This window comes from Diadema antillarum, unplaced genomic scaffold (genome assembly GCF_040938485.1).
Source record: "Diadema antillarum isolate AM-2024a unplaced genomic scaffold, OU_Dant_1.0 seq00000854_RagTag, whole genome shotgun sequence".
NCBI lineage: Eukaryota > Metazoa > Echinodermata > Echinoidea > Diadematoida > Diadematidae > Diadema > Diadema antillarum.
This window is the reverse complement of record NW_027271725.1, coordinates 601,022-608,127: the sequence shown is the minus strand read 5'-3', so window position 1 is coordinate 608,127 and position 7,106 is coordinate 601,022.

Sequence of the window (7,106 nt, the reverse complement as noted above, 5' to 3'; positions counted from 1 at the left end):
GATATACAGTATTTTTCAGCAAACAACAGAGATTACTGAATGCAGGAGACCACCACCTCCCTGCAATAGAAGCAGGGAGGTGGGATACTACCGAGTAGAAGCTAAACCCTTCTATACTCTTTGGTTGTTATCATCAGGAGGTCACCTCCTTCTTATCACGCAGGCGAACGGGTTACAGCTCGTCATTCCGAAGGTTCGTTATTCCGAAGGTTCTTTGGTCCGAAGGTTCGTTATTCCGAAGGTTCGTTATTCCGAAGATTTGTCATTCTGAAGGTTCGTTAATCCGAAAATGAAATAAGATTCGTTATTCTGAAGGTTCATTAATCTGAAAATGATACAAGGTTCGTTATTCCGAAGGTTCGTTAATCCGAAAATGAAATAAGGTCTGCTATTCCGAAGTAAGGTACGTTAATCCGAAAATGCAATAGAGTTCGTTATTCCGAAGGTTCATTGATCCGAAAATAATAATAGGATCGTTATTCCGAAGGCTCGTTAATCCGAAAATGGAACAAGGCTCGTTATTCCGAAGGTTCGTTAATCCGAAAATAAAATATGGCTCTTAAATTCCGAACAAAGGAGTTAAATTCTTGTCGGGACAAAATATTGTGTTTTAATTAGAATACTGTCTTATGTGTTCGTTGTCACCTGTGCGCATATGTGTGACTGTGTGTATTGAGGTCAAGAACATAGAACCTTTGAAATTACTGTTTAAATGCCCATCTTATCTTTCACCCCCACTATCGTCGCCTTATAGCCATCGTTTATCGGTAGTCTAAAATTCATCATCATCATCATCATCATCATCATCATAACAATTCAGGAGAGGCATGTTCACTATGAAAAGGGGATGCCAGCATACTCAAACTCTCTTTTGACACATAAACACATACGCGCACACACACACACACACACACACACACACACACACACACACACACACACACACACACACACACATGCAAACAGGCAATCACAAAAACACGCGATTCCATACAAACTTTTTTCAACGATGTAGAATGCCGTCGTAATTTGTAATTCATTTGTACATGTATACTGATGATGAAAGTAGAGGTATTTTCTCCTCCGGAGAATGAGCTCGTCCCCTCCGACTCCTTCTTCATTTCTTCATCATTGTCAGGAAAATACATTCATTAGTTGAAATCATTACCATATTCGCCATTCTAACATGTCTCAAGCAGGAAACACACACACACACACACACACACACACACACACACACACACACACACACACACACACACACACACACATGCGCGGTCTTAAGAATAAAGGCTATTAAACAAATAAACAATGAAATATACTCAACAAGCAGATTTCAAATGCTACATCGCCTTTTTAATAAGCTTCACTGTGAAGAGTGAAATATAATCGAACTTGTCCTACCGATCAGTCAATAGGTAGGAAATTATTTTTGCATGAATCAAATGAGAAGTTAGATGCAGTTCTTCACTTTTTTCTGTGACATGGTAACACATGGAATTCATGTCGTTATGGTAAATGACATAATGCAAGCCAGTGTATGTATAATTTCTAGCTCTCGTAAAGTTAAGTAAATTGCGTTTTAGTACTCCATAATGATAGCCTTTGCCATGACACTATAGTCGTATTACATTCGCAGGATTCTGAAAAAGTTACATAGACATGTTTGCATTCGGTTCAAGCCCAGGATGATATTGCAATCTACGCTCTTGTGTTATTATATCCATCAGAAACAGTGAATCTCTTGTAAAGAGTGAAATTAAACGTAGGCCCATCTCACATTGTATTTCAGCTTGTTCCCCGTCATTTCTTGCTACAGCAAGTGCATTTCTTTCATTTCTCATCTCTTTCAATTTCTATAAACCCTTGACTTTAGTAGCTCGACGTCTTTTACACGTGCGTTAAATTATTCATTTTCTAAGAAAAAATGCATGTATATAGGCCTACCTATGTCTATAACTTCATGTGTACGAAAAGAACTACAACTTTTCTGTGTAAAACCCGATTTTGGACACATGCATAGTTAGGTGTAGTGTTTGGATATTCAAGTTAGGATACCCATTGTTAGAAGTATAATTAAAAAAACAGAGCTGTCAGTTTGCATGCATTTCACTTTCTTTAAACATAATAATTTTTTGTGGGGGGGGGGGGGGGGGGCGGGGGAGGCCGCGGTCACCATCTTAAAAAGGGAAGGCATTCAAAATTAAAGGAATCGTATAGTATTGGCTGAGATGGGGCTTCAAGTTTCCAACTTTCTTTTGTGAGATAATGAAAAACTTCTCATGAAATATGAAAGAGTACGTAATTCTACGAGGAATGCAAAGTTTATTCGATGAAAATTGGTTTTGAAATGGCTGAGATATCCAAAGCAAACGGATCCTAATAAAACGTTGAACCAATCTTTTGTTTAGCCCAATGTGTTTTACATTTTTGTTTGTATATCTCGGCCATTTCAAAAAACAATTTTGACACAACACACTTTGAATTTATTTTAGAATTGTATCCTTTTTGAATTTCTCAGGTGATTCCTAATATTTGTCTTGCAAAAAGTTAAAATTTGAATCTCCCATCTCAACCAAAACTATGTTATCCCTTTAGAATATATTGCCTGTATGAAATATATTTCTGTATAAGAGTTTAATACCCCAGAAGATCGATACAAGCCCCAACACACATACACACAGACACAAAATAAAAAGGGGACTAACTGCAAGCACCTTACGAAAACAAGACACACCTCGTCATTGTGGTACAATAAAAAAAATGTACGTATAGATGTTGCTGATTATATTGGTCGTTATCATACGACCAATCATAATCATGATTCTGAGGGCTAAAAATAACCATTATGAAGGTGGACGATGTGAGCTCATAATGAACCGCTGCATGTCAAAGATCCGGACTACATGGGGAATGTGGGGCATGGAATGGAGCACTTAATTTTCAAACTTACAAAATTATGTCCTCATTGACTCAAAAACAGTAACAATAACAGTTTGAGATACACGTTGTATGAACTTTATTATGTAAACGAAAAAACGACAAAACTACTGCACAATTTCAGGGAAACTCGAAGCAAATTTTACAAAAGTAATATCAAAAACTTGCCCCATCTCTGGGGATAATGGCACTTAAAGGGCTTACTCGCCAGTTTTTACTCGTGAACGGACGTAGTATGCCGTGGGGCCCATCGACGGCCATTATAGTATGTAAACCGCTATGAAGGAAATTCTTCCTCCCTTTCATTTTTGTTTTTCAGTTTTAAGGTGAAAAAAGGGATGTGTTGAAAACCTCATGATGACATATGTAAGTTTTATTTCTGCTTGTTACTTGAATGAAAACATTACCTTTATTTTCCCATTATAGTCCCTCCTATAGTTCGTGCTACCGAGAGAACTCGCTCCTCCCCCCCCCCCCCTCTCTCTCTCTCTCCTGCCAACATAATGAACAAGTTGTTCAAACTGTGTAAAAGCACCACATTCGGCTTAAAGTATTAAAATAGATTTTGCTAATAAGCCTTTCTGAAATATGGCGTCTTCTCCCGTTGCCAATGCAACATTAAAAAAATCGCGTGTTTCCATTGATATGATACCATTGTTCAAGAAAAGTGGCTCACTTCATAGTACTGGAATTACTTATTCTATTGCAATAAACGTCCAAATTATTCCCTTATTTCTTCTCATGTTGCCCTGGTAACACATTGTTTTTGAAAAAATACACCTTTGCTCATTTTACAGTAGCAAACGGAGCCAAAAGTGACTAAAAATTTATGGACTTACAGCAACCTGTTCAAATGCAATCGAAATGGGGATGATAAACAATCTCTGTTGTCATGGTAACACTTAAAAGTTTCGAAAATTACCATGTACTTATAATGAAATAATGTAAAAACTTGACATTAGTGCCTGAAAACATCTCTTTCAGTTTAAAGCTTTGTTTGCCATTAGCATCTTGGTTATACAAAGTCACATTTCCCCTAGGGCATGGTGATTGCTATAGCAACGACTTTGCAGAAATATTGATAGAACTATAGAGCACTGGCATCAACCATAAATATATCACTAAATACACAATGCTCCAACTATGGCTCACTGAAACTAAAACTTAGTGGTGTAGCGTTTACTTTAGTGCCTGCTTAGCAATCACAAAGCTCCAAATATTTTCCATACTCGCTTGAACATCCACTGAACGTTCAAACGAGATATATATACAATAATTAATATAAGAACAATAATTTCGGTATGAAAGGAAACTATTTTCATAGGCCTGGGAGTAGGCTGGGACATCGTCCTAGCCCCGAACCCCAAGCTGTAATGTGCTTGCATGACGGTTGAAATGATTGTGCATCTTATTTGATGAAATGACCTATGATTCGAACTTCCATCTTCAAATATAAAGAATATCAACCTGAGAATCAACCTTTCTCAGTTACAATGATTATGGATAAATACAATGTGCAGCGTCATATACATCCATTTGTTAAAAGAATGCTGCAGCGCCCATGGTTAAAGAGATGGTATAGTATTGGTTGAGGTGAGGATTCAGCATTTAACATTTTGCGAGTTACTTAGAAACTGCTTTATGAAATGATAAAGAGCATACAATTCTAAGGGGAGCTCAAAGTTTATCTGATAAAAATCGGTTTTGAAATGGCTGAGATATCGCAAAACAAAGTAAAACAAAGCTATCTCAATAAAGGTGGGTCCCAGTCACCTTTTATCAGGATGATGTATAAAATGATGTACAACACAATTCAAATGGACTCTCCTAACCTAAATACTAGAAAGAAAGCACACACTCTGAAAAAATGTGAACTGAGAAATGAGGCTCTGAAGTGCAGGGTCTTTTCAAGCGCTTAATCTTTAACAAGTCGTGCGAGCTGTGCAATGAAAGGAACAAAAAACAGGAAGTAAACCACAGGAGCAACAACAATGAAGGAATGACCAGATTAAGCTGAAATTGAGCATGTTTTATCAACCCATTCTGTCCATGATTAATGCTAACTTTCAAAGCAGCAGAGTTATCCTTTCAAAAGGACTTGAAAGTGAAGAATGTGTAAAGGATTTCAAGAAATCAAAAGGGAACTTTACAGTCTAACTGATCATTCTATTCCCCCCGAAAAATGGGTTGCTGAAAAATTGCTGAAAACACACTTTCCCATTCATGTTATGATCCCAAACTTAAGAATAATGTATAATAAAGAAGGAGATCTCTTTCAGAAAATATAAAAAACTCAAGATTGACTTGGCTGACCCATTTCACCTTTTTTGAGTCCTCACATAAAATCAAGGGGTGCGACTTTTTGTTCGTTTTGTGATGCACGGTCACAATTGCCCTATTCGGTCCCCTGCCGCATGTCATTTCATTATCGGATTGATATGAAATGCTGATACCGCGGCAACAACACTTTTCACTGTGAATCTAGTAATAATTAAAGTTGCCCTGCGTTATCACCATTGTTACCATCGATAATTATAGCCATTACTATACAATTAATGATACTTTTTAGTCGTGTCAATACGTATTAATCATTCTCTGTATTAGTCTTGTCGTCGTTACTGTTATTATCATTAAAAATGTGAAGGTGTCTGAAGGTAGAGTAGAGAAAAATCACACAGCCCCCGTTGCTCAGGTAAACAATTGTTCAGACTGAATTAAAATCAAGATTCTTGTTTACGCCACTTCAAGTTCACGCAACACGACGTCCTTTAGCTGAAAATATACACGAGTATCATCCTCCCCGAGACAATATTGAATTTTCATTGCGTAATATCCAAGCAGTGTTTTTTTTTTTCTGATTGCGACAACTTATCTTATTATCACAATGAGTTTATTTCATTTTCGGTATTACGAACCTCATTTCATTTTCGGATTAACGTGCCTTATTTCATTTTCGGATGAACGAACCTTCGGAATAACGAACCTTATCGTATTCGGATTAACGAACCTTCGGAATAACGGACCCTATTTTATTTTCGAATCAGCGAACCTTCGAAATAGCGACCCTTGTTTTATTTTCGGATTAACGAACCTTCGGAATACCGAACCTTGTTTCATTTTCGGATTAACGAACCTTCGGAATACCGAACCCTATTTCATTTTCGGACTTACGGGCCTTCGGAAGAGCGAACCCTATTACATTTTCGGATCAACGAACCATCGGATTAACGAACCTTCGGAATAACGCCACAAATGTTCGGATTAACGAACCCTTTTTCATTTTCGGATTAACGAACCTCTATAGGTACAGGAAATTTGCGTGTTTCGGATCAACGAACCTTCGGAATAACGAACCTTCGGAATAACGAACCTTCGGAATAACGAACCTTCGGAATAACGAACAGCACCTGGCAAACGTAGTACACGTCATAGACCACCCCTTCTTCCTCCTTCTTCTTCTCCTCCTCCTCCTCCTCCTCCTCCTCATCCTTTTCCTCTACCACCACTACCACCAACATAAACACACGCAAAACATAATTCACTTATATGGATGCGTCCATACACTTTTTTCCAATACGCACTTTCAATGAATTCAGATTTCATTAGATAGTTCCACTAAGAGATATGCATTCCACTTGAATGTACAAAAGAATTAAGGACTATACGAAACATTAGTTAATTCCGTCAAGAATGTAATAACAAGATGTATGTCAAAAAGAAATCTCATAATAATATACCATTCACACATACTTTCACAATAGTATCCACGCACAAACACCGCGCATGAATAAGAACATATGCATTTGTTTGTTTGTAATCATGTCTTTATTGTAAACAATACAAGACAAAGGACATGTTGACATGTATACCAGGTTCATGGTCCTATTCTGAACACATGGCAGGTAATGACACACATACAAAATCAACAGTGAACAATTTTAGTTACAATGCAGTTATATTTACCACAAATTTTGATGATAGACAACAATCACACAAAAATCTGATTAATGCAGCACATTTCCCCATTCAGTAAACATATTACATTTCTGACTGTTTGCGTAAGCATTTATACAACTGTAATTTGTTCATTTTTCAAGATAAGTGTCGAATGTCAATCTAGTAAATCATTATATTTATCCAATTAATGTAATAATCATTCATAAGAA